Below are 12,454 nucleotides of genomic sequence, written 5' to 3' on the forward strand. Positions count from 1 at the left end.
TATATAAATCTCTGCCTTTTCTTCAGCAAAGGAGAGGGAGCTGCATCAATGTGATCCTCAATTCTGGAAGCCATGGATGAGTCTCAGCACCGCATAGATTTGATTAGGATTTCAGGCATTAAATATCCTAAACTTCTGTGAGTCAACCACATCCTTCATTTCCATCACCATTTCCAAGATGTCATCACCTGTCTAGTACAGGTAGGTTTTCCAGAAGCCACCCTCAGGTTTCTATATAGCAATGGAAAAAAATGTCCCAGTTAGGTCTGTTCTGCCGGATCTTCTCCCCACCTGCAGCCCATTTTTTCCTTTATCCCAGTATTCATTTATTTATCACATTTATACATTACTAAAATCTGGCATCTCAGAGGTTTAAACAAAAAAGCTTGCTGAAGTGCTTCTTGGCAAATGAAGGAAAGTTTCAGCAAAAGGGGAGAAAAGATGTCATCTCCTATCCTACAATAATCACATCCACAAGGAATTAAGGACAGGATTAGGAAATTGACAGCTAGGAGCAAAAGAAGATCAAGTTCTGACTTCCGATTTGCCGATGCAGCCACCATGGGCGCTTGAGAGACAAGCTCCATCTCCCTCATCCAATTTCGTATCGCTGGGATAGGCATCCTGAACATCAGATGTTGTGGGGAATTCTGACAAAGGGAATTGGGGCCATTTAAAACTTGGAAATGATTACGAATAAACATTAAACTTCAATATTAATGGGAAATTAAAACTGGGAAATTTCACTAGGTTATTGATGGTCTAAAACAGTGGTGTCAAACTGCCGACCCGCGGGCCAGATGCATCATGAAGAAACCGCACCCACCCCATTGCTGGCAATGGGGAAAAAGTTCCGATACATTGCGCGATGTCATGTGACGTTGCGAGTTTGACATGTCTGGTCTAAAAGATGGAATGTTAAAACAACTAAGACATACATAAACTAAAAGTTATTGATAAATGTAAGAAAGCTATGTTGTATCTGATTGATAGAATAAGAAGTATACTAATAAGAGACAGTACACATTAAGGGAATTAGAGAGGAATATTGGCTGAATAGATGGAGATTTGTATTAATAATATCCGTATGGAATTGAATCATTGTAACTCAGCCACCACGTTGTTTTTCAAAGATACAATTGTAACATTAAAAAATAAATAAAAAGTTTAACTAAAAAAAAAGATCAAGTTCCTACAGGTTTAACGGGGAAGGAATTTCAGCAGGTGCAGAATCAAAGAATGCGAAAACTGAAGCAAATGTTTGTGTGCAAGAGAGGAGAAATGAAAGAATACTCCAGCCCCTCCCCCCTCCGCCCTTTTCTTTTGACCATTCAGCAGCCTTGCCTGTCCGATGTCTGACAAGTCTACTTTTCTCTCTTTCACACTATTTATGCATCATGTTCGTATCCGACCTTCCATTCAGGAGCTCAAAGCCATTGTATGTAATGCCCCTTCCTCCTTTCTTTCCCACAAGTGCTCCACAAAGTAAACTGGCGTGGAAGTGAGAGGAGTTATGTGAGGGAAACAGAGAGAGAGTCACTCAGAAAATGTCTCTTACTAAACGTGTACTTGAACCTGGATCTTTGAACCCAAGTTTGTCTCTTGAGCAAACACAAAAGACTGGACCAAAGTCGCCCAGGAAGCCTCCACTGTGTATATGTGGGAGAGATTACAACTTGGGGCAAGTCTTTTCCATATTTTAACTAGTATCTTACCCTGGCTATGTATGATGAAGGCATAGATATAACATTTCCATGTAATGTTCCATGCAATACTCCTACAGGTCTCCATTCATTCATGTAAATGCAACATAACAGACAGAAGACGGAACCCACAAGGACTTAGCTTGGCTTCTCTCTTGAAATTGCACAGCAGAACGTTGGAAGATGCTTGACAGGTGCTATGCTGCATGGTCACAGCTAACCTAACTTTTAACTTTCATGTAGAACAAGATACAGACCAAATGCATAGCTTAATAAGTGTGCAGACTGGCAATGCACTGTGCAGGTGCTTTAATCAGGTGTACATCCTACAGCACTTTATGTTTTTTCAGCAATAACACCTTAATTCTGCTCCATAAGCCTTTCATCTTTACAAAAAAAAGAAAACAGTCCACCCTAAAGTAAAATAGGAAAACAGGACTGAGGTTAATAAATGTAGGCAAGCAATTTATATTCAGGAAAGGTTGGAATTGTTAGAAATGGGTATATGGGTTAGGTTCAGCTATGGTCAATTTCTCAGTAACTCTTCAGTTTGCCCCTTTCCAATTTGATATCACTTTCTCATTCTGGTAAAGTCCAATTTTTTAAAAAAAAATTACACATTTTAATTTTTCTTACACTTGCATATCTGTGCGCATTTTCTATAGTTTTCTATCATACAGTTATTACTGTTCATATTTTAAAAAAAATATATATTCCTATATCCCCTTAAAAATGATATTTATATAAACATGCTTGTGTATGTGTGTGTGCAGTTAGAAACCACTTGACAGTTTGTGGATTGCATTATGTAGCTGCGTTCCATTTTGTATATTAATTTGGGATGAATATTTCCCAAATCAATACAAATTAAACAAAGGTCTTCCTTATTTCTAGGACTATTATCGGAGGCTTGTCAAGAAATATGTCTAACATAAAGTGACATTTCATGATGAACAGACACATTCAACAATCACCTTAGCAACTTTGAGTGGATCCTACCAGAGATTAGGACAGGATGTTTAATGAATTCGGCTATAACCAGTGGTGGGATTCAGCCGGTTCGCACCCATTCAGCCAAACCGGTAGTTATTTTTTTGTTGCCCAGGCCCAGAATGGACTTCCAGAAGCGGCATATACACAGAGAACTGGTTGTTCACATATTTGAATCCCACCACTGGCTATAACCAATGAATATTTACATGACAACATGCAGTATTTCATAATCAAATGAAACAACAAAAAACATTCAAGGGAGTTCTAAAAAGAAAACAACAACAACACTATACCTTCATGTTGGCTCTTTCAGAACAGTGGCGCTCCAGAACATTTACAGATCTCACAGACACATAATAATCAACTTGAGAAGGTGAGAAGTGGAGCAGGATGGTAGAATCATAGTAACACAGGGCTGGAAGGGACCTTGGAGGTCTTCTGCTCCAACCTCCTGACCAAGACAGGAGATCTTATTCCATCCTGGACAAATGGTTGTCCAATTTGTTCTTGCAAACCTCCAGCGATGGCGCACCCACAATTCTGGGAGGTAAGCTGTTCATTGATTCATTGTTCTCACTGTCAGACTTTATAAACATTTTCAAGGACAAGGAGGAGGAAGAAGCCGGATTATTCCTGCCCACTTGAAGAAAATAGTTGTAATGTTGTCACAGACTCGTGATGGAACAAGTAGGAGCAAACAAGGCATCTCTCTCCCCAGAGTCCAGCAAAGCCCGAGAGCTCCTTTTTTGCAAAGCTCACCCAAGAAGGGATAGATAACATCAGAGAAGTGACAGGAGCAAAGATGCTGGAGTGGAAGGAAAAGACCTGCAAACGTTTGGCTAGGATCAAAGTGGAGGACTTCTCAGATGGTATCAGAAAATTATATTTGCTATTCGCAGGACTATTATGATGGAATAAATGTGCCTGCAGCCTTTGTAGAACAAGGCGCTACATCAACAGTTGCAAACAACACACCCCATAGACATTTTAATTGTTCTCTTATGTTTGTATTATATGTATGCCCACATATATACATGCAATTATCGGTAGCACACTTCTAGAAGCATATTGACGCAGTAGTTACTTTGTTACTCTGAGAGTAACAGAGATGGTGCAAGAAATTGAAGGCAAGCTAAAGGAATTTGGTTGTTCAGCCTAGAAAAAAACAAAACACCAAGGCTTAAAGGAGATCTGATAGCTGTGTTCAGATACATTAAAGGGAGTCTTAGGGAAGATTGTCAAGAACTATTTTCCAATGCCACAAAAACTAAAACCAGCTCCATAGGAGAACGTTTCCTGATATGGTGCCTGCCTTGTGGAACATAATTTTCCAGAACTTGAAGGACTGAACTGGGGAATCCAATGGGTTCCATAAATCCCTGGAGAGTGGTTGGTGTCCAGTGTGAAGATTTGGCTGCCACTGAAGCACACAGCAGTTTTAGACGTGTATCTGAAAGGAACTCTTTCAATTCAATCCAATCATGAGGAGCCTTAATTTTTAATATGACTTTGGAGACTTTGTATATATACAAAGAGACTTTGTATATATGGCATCCGGAAAGAATGCATTGCTGACTCTGCTTATATATGATCTTCAGAAGCTTGTGGTGGGAATGCAATGGTCTGCATAGAGGGAAAAATTGGGAAATGTTCTCATAAAGGAAGGAATCATGAGGAAACTCTTTCCGTGGAAGTAGGGATAGGCAGGAAGGCTGCAAAGTACAGCACAATAAGCACAACGCAGCCAGGATTGGTGACAGCAAAAGCTATAAAGCAGACTGGATTTGTCGAAGCAGTAATAAAATCAGCTCCAATTCCCATTAAAAGAAATTTCCAAGAACTTCAGAAGATTCCTTTTTCACAGGGGATCAAACAAAATTGAAAAGAAATCATGGGACAGACTTGACACAAATTGTACATGTGCTAGTGACAACAAACTAAACAGATTTCAGAAATTCTCTCTTTATTGCATGAAAGTGAACTATAAAATGAGGACCCAGATTGTTGGGGGCAATTAAGCTGACTTTGTAATAATGCCGCTTGGGGGGTGTATGAAAGCCCTAATAAACAGGCATATACATAGAATGAAGGCTACTGCTAAGCTTGTAAGCCGCCCTGAGTCTTCGGAGAAGGGCGGGATATAAATGGAATAAAAATAAAAAAATAAAAATAAAATAAATTGTGTGATCATCTCTGTGGCTTTGGGTTTTTTTGCTCTTTTATTTATAGTCTTGTCTATTGCTGTGTAAGGTACAATAAAAAAATCCACACAAGTAACAAATAGGGAGCACTTATCATTCACCTTCAAATGGGGCTGTGAATCATGGGCTTAATTCTTCACTGTTAGTTTTTGGAGAGCTTTGTATACCTGTGTGTTCCTCAGCATATGGATCAGTGGATTAAGCATGGTGGTGACAAATGTGCTGTATAGAAAAGGGAGAAAAAATTGCCTCAGGAACTGACAGGCTGGAGATAATTGAAGATGATGGGTCCATAGAAGAGGGACACCACCACCAAGTGGGAGGAATAAAGGTTGAAGTCCCTCTTCCTGCCTTACAGCTTCTATAAAGCCATTACAGCAGGGATGTCCAACCCAATCGCATCGCAGGATGTATTGTGACATATCGGGATTTTTTTTTTGCAGGGCTGGGGTAGGCATGGCCTGCGCAGGCCGGATGTGGCCTGCAGGACATGTGTTTATGATAAAACTAATTAGTGCTAGAAGGAACATCACACTAGTAGGAAACATAGCTTCGTTAAGTGAAGTATCAACACAGGCCGTTTTTAGAAAGGCAGGAACCTCACAAAATAAATTATTCTTACTGGTCTGTATGAAAGAGTTGCTGAAGCCATTCACCCAGAAGACAACAGTCATTCTGCAAGGGATGACACACTGCAGCATAGCAGCTATAGGCCATGACAGCCAACAAAATATGCTCCGTGGAGGCAAAGCAAAACAGATGTCCAGCTGGCTCAGGAATTCTGGGAGTTGAAGTCCATGAGTCATAAAAGAGCCAAGGTTGCCTACCCCTACCCTAGAGGGTCTTGAAACCATTTGCAAAATCTCATCTTTGAAGGATAGATTGCATCAAAGAAGTGACGGGGGAAAGATGTGGGTGTTGTGTAGTGAGTTCGTTGCGCAGGAATGAAGACAAGGCGAGTGAGTTCAGCAATAGTCATGTTTATTTGTTACAGGATCTGAACTGAGGAACTGAGCTGCAGTCTGCAGCAATTTATAGCCTGGCCCTTAGGTGGCAGCCAATAGGTTTAAAGCTACCCATTGCCGCCTAGGGGCAGCCAATAGCAGCACTGGAGACGGGGAGTCTGAGTTGCTGGGAGCTGTTAGCTAGCTCTAGCTTTTGTTACAATTAAGCCCAATACATAACAGTGGGAATGGGAGAAACAAATCTGCAAAGGTTTGGCTCAGTACAGAGTGGAATAAATCTCAAATGAATGAGATAATTGTATTTTCTATTTGCAGGAATTTCCTGATGGAAGATGTCCACGTGCAGTCCTTGCAGCACAAGATGCTAGGAGAAGGGTTGTGAGCAATACATTACACATACTGTTGTGTCTGTAGATAAATTCCTAAGGGTTTCCCCTGAAGCGGGAAAACTTGGGTGCAGTTATTGGTTAGTGCATTCTCGGCGGGGGATTCTGGGCCGGGGATTGGCTACTGTTCAAACGTATCTGGGTATTTAAGACGGAGTTTAACGGTTACTAGTTAGTTGACTTATGTGTATTAATAAACGTTCTTGTTGTAAACCTCACTGTCTCGCTCGTCCTTCCGAACACAACACATACCATCACCCAAACACTTTTATTGATTATATTTTTGTCAGATTTGTTGATACACATCTACACAGCACACAGGAATTATTGGTTCTTGAAAAAGTTCTAAGAACCTCCAAGATCACTCCCACCAACACTGACAGAGCAAGCCGCTAGTGAAAGCAAACCCCACTTCTTCCTAGCACTGAGAATGTTAACCTAGTTTGAGTAACGAAATGTCTACAAGAAAACCACCAAGCTCAGAGAGCGCTAAAGTCCCCACAGTTCAACCCTCAGCCACAAATATTCTCTTTTATTGGTATTGATAGAATGGAATGTATTAGCTTATTACAAACAAATGTTTCCTTATCTGTGGCAAAAACAGGTGCCTCCTTATGTATACTTAATACAGGTGTCTCTTTATCTTAGAGTTAAAACAGAAGTGTCCTTAAATGGGCATTTTATCTTTCTACACATACGTTTTTCTAGGCTACAGGTCTTCCTTTACATGGGCTTTGCTATTTGATGTGCCCATTTATTTATAACAACAGGAACCAGCCTTTCTAAAATGACATTACTACTGTCTGTGCAATCTTTCTTCATTTCTTAATTTTTAAACGCACTAGGAAAGCATTCCAACACAGGTTTATAGAATTAATTCTGTCTTTATCTTATTGTGATAAAGTTGAAGTTCTGTAGTTTCTGTTCCGTTTATTCAGAGTTACCAGATCAAAAGCAAAGGTGAAATGGAAGATTTTCATGGATGTTTTTCAGGCTGTGTAAGCAGCGCAGAGGACTTAATAGAACAAGGCATGCTAGTGCAAAATATAAACAATTCTGTAACCATCAAAAGGCCCAAATTCAAGGAGCATTCAGACTTCAGTGGAAAGAATAGAAGAGTGGAGGAGAATTACAGTGGAATACCATAACTAGTGGTATGGAATATTACTAGCAGTACTGATTTGTAAATTTTGATGGTATTCACACATGTCATAGGTGTGATTCATAATGAAATACAGTATCTTTTGAATTTTATATTCATGATGCATGGAATGTCAACCACCCTTATTCTCATCCTTAAGATAACCCTACACATTACCTGGAAGAAAGAAACATGGGCTACAAATATTCAACCTGCCTATTCCAGTGAAAATGTATGTTCAACCTAGATTCAGGGTGGGTTTTACAAAGCACTGTGCTGATGTAACCCAGTGAATTTGATGCACAGCTGTGTCTACAATTATTTGGAAAGGCTCAAAACAACTATTAGAACTCACATGTTTCAAATACAGAATGTCTGTTCTAGAGAAGAGTGATCAGTTCATCATCTCCTGTTTTAGATGAGATGAAATAGCATCTCTTAGTGACAAAGTATTTAGTGGAGTTTTAAAAACTTCAGTTAAACTAAAAGATATAATCAGGAATGCTTCTTCAAAAGAATAAAATAATCTCTGGATGTAGGTTTGTAGGTTGATGTATGGCTCAAAGGCTGTTGGGTTCTCTCTCTCTCTCTCTCTCTCTCTCTCTCTCTCTCTCTCTCTCTCTCTCTCTCTCTCTCTCTCTCTCTCTCTCTCTCTCTCTGTCTCTCTGTCTCTCTCTCTCTCTCTCTGTCTCTCTGTCTCTCTCTCTCAAGTTATAGGTTCCTGGGGATGCTCTGCCTCTGTGAGGTGGCCTTTGGGACTTCATTACCAATTGCCACCTGAAGAATATGTAGTTTGGCCCTAGGAGTTCACTCTGAGTTCTGATTCTCTAGAGCTCTATGGCAATTTTCCAACTGATGTCCTTGTTATTTGCAATAAATGTATATACTAGAGTTCTGGCAATCAGATTTCCTTCCTTTTTTTAAAAAATATAAAGGTAGGAAATCTGTTGCACATACAGGCAAAGACAGCAAGGTTCAGCTGTGCAGAACTGAATGGCCCCTCCATGATACAATGCAAGTGTTGTGATGAAATAAATGGTCAATCACGGTAGGAGTTGCAAGGGAGATCACCTTCTTCCTTGCTTTTTCTCTTTCAGCTTGACTGTTAAACTTCAGACTCTTAACTTTCTGACATTCTAAATCCTCACCACCATCTTTCTACCACTGTAGTCGTTTTTTGCTCTTATTTTCTTCCTGCTTCCATGTGTGTTACACGTTTGGCATCATCTTTTTTCTTTATTCTTTCACTAATTGTAATTCCTAGCTTATTTTTATTACAACCATAAGGCCAGAAAATGGATCTCATAAAGCCTGGGTCCATGTTCCAAATAAGCTAAATTTGCATCAGTCCATGTCTTTTGTTTCTCTCTTGACCAATTGGGTCGTTACTTTCTCTCCTTTTGTGCTTCTTCCCACTCTATTATTTTTGTGATTCCAAGAATGTCTGGGGAACCCGATGTCAATATCTTCCATTTGTAATTTTTCTACATTTTTCTACTTTTTCCATTTTCTTGCTCATTGCAAAAACATCTGCATAGCTGCAGAATGGCGTATCAAACATAACCTTTGGAACTGGCCATCAGGAACCTCACAAACAATCTTGCATTTTTATTTTAATCCCTTCCTCCTTCCATGTCTTTATCCCACAATTGTCTTGGCCCCTATTTGTTCAGCTCTTGTCCTCTTGTAACTTCAGCCTGGCTCTTTTTTGCCAGCTTCTTTCCCTGAAACTAGATTTATGTAGTTTTATCCCATTGGTTTTGATCTTCCCCTCAACTGAGTCTTCATCAACTTGTACATGAAAAATATTTGGCTTCAACTGTTGTGTAGCTTTTGCCTTCAACTGAATCTCTTCTGCTCTTCTGTTGTTTCTGGAGCTCTTTAGAATCAGTCCAAAATGTTACTGTGAATAGTTTACTCTCATCAAGGCCTCTCCTTCATGGACAATACTTCCATGAGACCAAGACAATATGAGACCAAGTAAACCATCCTCCTCAAGGAGAAGATGACAGTAGAAATCCTCCAGACTTTCATTCTGTACATGGGTTTTTATAAGAGGTTAATGTTTGGAGTGTTTTATTGCAAAGGACATTGTCTTACCAGCAATGTAGAAGTATTGCAAGATTCAACTCCCACTGACATGAAACCTTGGAAAGCTTCTCATTTTCTCAGAACAAGGAAGAGTAAGGAGAATCTAAGAAAGAGGAACATCTAAGAGCAGTTTTGCTGGAACAATTGAAAGCCCATCTCACTCCAACTTTTTATTTCTTGCAGTGTCCTGCCAGATGCCTCTCTGGGGTACTCACAAGCAGAAGCAGAGAATGTACCCCTCTCTCATAATTATTTTCCTGCAACTGGTATTTGGAAGGATGCTGCACCCAAATCAGAAGTAATCATGAGTTTTAGGATAAATAGCTATTGAGAGATATGTCATCCCTGCATTTATCCAATCTTCCTTTTAAGCTATACAAATTAGCCTATAGTTTGTGGGACTGAACTCCAGATTAAGACTGTTCTGTATGGCCTGGAAAGGTGGGGGGATCCTAAGTGTTTTGAGAGTGGGAGAAAAACTCCTATCTATTTCCTCTACGTAATGCATGATTTTATTTAATATGCCCTCAAACTGTCTTTTTTTTTACAAACTAAAGTATCTCAGTTTTCTAGCCTCACAAGGAAGGTTATTTTTTCTGCACCCCCAATTATTTTCATTACCCTCCTCAGGGCTTTTTTTTCTCATAGAACGCTCAGAACGGAGTTCCGGCACCTTTTTTGGATGGAACCTTGTAGGTTAGGCAAGGCAGGTTGTATGACATGTGTGAGTTCTGGCACCTTTTTCTTTTACAAAAAAGCACTGACCCTCCTCTGTGTGTTTTTCCAGGTCTATAGTAACCTTTTAAAAAAATTTGAACAACCAGATGTAAATGAACCAAGGATTTGTTTCAGGGCTTACAATGTTAATATATTTATTTCCAATACAGTTGACAGCAATTCCTAGCATAGAATTGTCTTTTTTCACAAATGCCATACTAAGTTGATTTCAGCGTGTTATCCATTATGACCCACGTAAGTTGCAGGCAGTTTATACCCCAACAAAATGTATGTAAAATTGAGAGAAGTAGATGCCTAGTGTGATAACTTCACTAACTTAAATTGAACTCCCTTCCTTCATCCAATTTAAAGAGATCCTTCTTGATCTCTTTACAACCATCTTAGGATTTTACCATTCTGAATTGTTTAATAACAATTGTTATTAAACAGTAATAATTGTTCTGCTATTCTGTTTTTTTTTCTGAAAACCAGACACTGCTTACCCATCAAAATAATTTATGAACAAATTAAAAATATCAGTCCCCACACAGATCCATGAGGGACTTCCTAAAGAAAAGTACTCTTTATTCTTATAAATAGAAATGTTTGCTTTGCTTTGTTAATTTGCAGTGCATTAAACACCAAATCCTCTTAAACCACAGCCACTAAGTTTTTAAGAACCCCTATGAGAAATTTTGTCAGAGTCTAATGTAAAATCTATTATATCCTTAGAGCTTTTTTAAGACTGTACAGATTATGATGTCAACATCTGATTTGCATTATCTCAAGCTCTGCTTTCCCAGATGTGTTTCTATATTACTTTCAGGGTAGTTGACAGTTTCCCTCAAATTTCTCTTGCTGTTTTTGAGCTTTCTGTCCTGGTCGTAGCAGTGAAGGGGGTTGTTGCTTTGTGTTACACATTTTTCCGTCTTTCTGAAGCTTCCCTGGCTGCTGACTATTCTCAATCTGGAAAAGGTGGAGTGGAAGGAATTTCACCTTGATAACTTTCTATGGATTTGTTCTGATGTTCAGAGAGGACTGGGGAGATAATTGTACAATAAAGGGCAATGTATTAATCTACGCTCTTTGGCTACCTCCATTAAAGAAGTGGAAGAACAACATTTTCTTCTCATTGTGAGAAATTTTGGAAGTGAATTCCCAGCCATCAGAAGACATTTCTCCAAGGCAGCCTTCAGCTGCTTGTTCCCTGTGAGTAAACTAGCTGGAGATTGAACCCTTTTAAGAAATGCTTTTCGGAATTTCAGCTCTTCCTCGGTTTCAGCCATAATGATGCATAGCCTTCAATTGCTGGTTTCCCCAGAAGTCAGGACCAACTTTTTTCTCTACGGGAGAAGGGGGGGATGTCTTTTGAGGACTCCACTCTTTTGGTCACTGGGCCTAGAAAGGGAAACAGAACTCTTTGTCAATTTCATTCAGTAAAAGGGGAAAAAGCAACAGTCAGCATTTCAACATTCTACTACAGTACTGATCCCACCATACCAATTCTTTCATCAGAGGCCACCCAGCAGTGTTGTATAAAATGGAGGCCAATGGCAAACAGCAAGATCCAACTGAGGATGCCCCTGTTGAACTGTAACAGAGATATTTGTGGAGTCCTTGGTGCTTTCTGAGCTTGGTTGTTTTCTTGCAGAAGGTTCATTACCCAAGTAAGTAATGAAAGATGTTTCTAGTTGAGTAATGAAACATCTGCAAGAAAACAACTGAGCTCAGAGAACACAAAGGACTCCACAGTTCAACCTCAGCTACAAATATTCTCTTTATTGGTAGAGATATTTGTGTAAGACAATAAGCACAACAAGTGATTGAACTGCCCCAGTTGCAGCAGCAGGAGAATCAAATACTAGTATTAATGTGGAGCAAAAAAAAATGAGCGAAAGTCATCTTAACCATGAGGAACAAGGACTTGTACTTCTGCCCTCCTGAAACTATAACGGTTTGGGGTAATAATGCGCCAGCAAGCAAGATCAGCTCTGAATAAGAACTAAAAAAAAATGGGAGGGGTTTTTTTTGCTAGAACTACTGAAAATCCAGGAATATTTTTGACAGAAGGCAACACCAAAAATATTCTTGGATTAATCAGAGCCAAAGTCAGAACTCAATTCAAATGTGGAAATCATTGGGTGATCCTCAGTAAACCTTAATATTTCACTTAAATTACTTTCATTCAAGTCAGCATCCATAATCTATTTCCATTTCTTCTGCTGCTCTTTTTATTTCCCTGAATTTTTTTTAGAGG

This window comes from Vipera berus (assembly GCF_964194415.1).
Source record: "Vipera berus genome assembly, chromosome: 2".
In the NCBI taxonomy this organism is placed as follows: Eukaryota; Metazoa; Chordata; class Lepidosauria; order Squamata; family Viperidae; genus Vipera; species Vipera berus.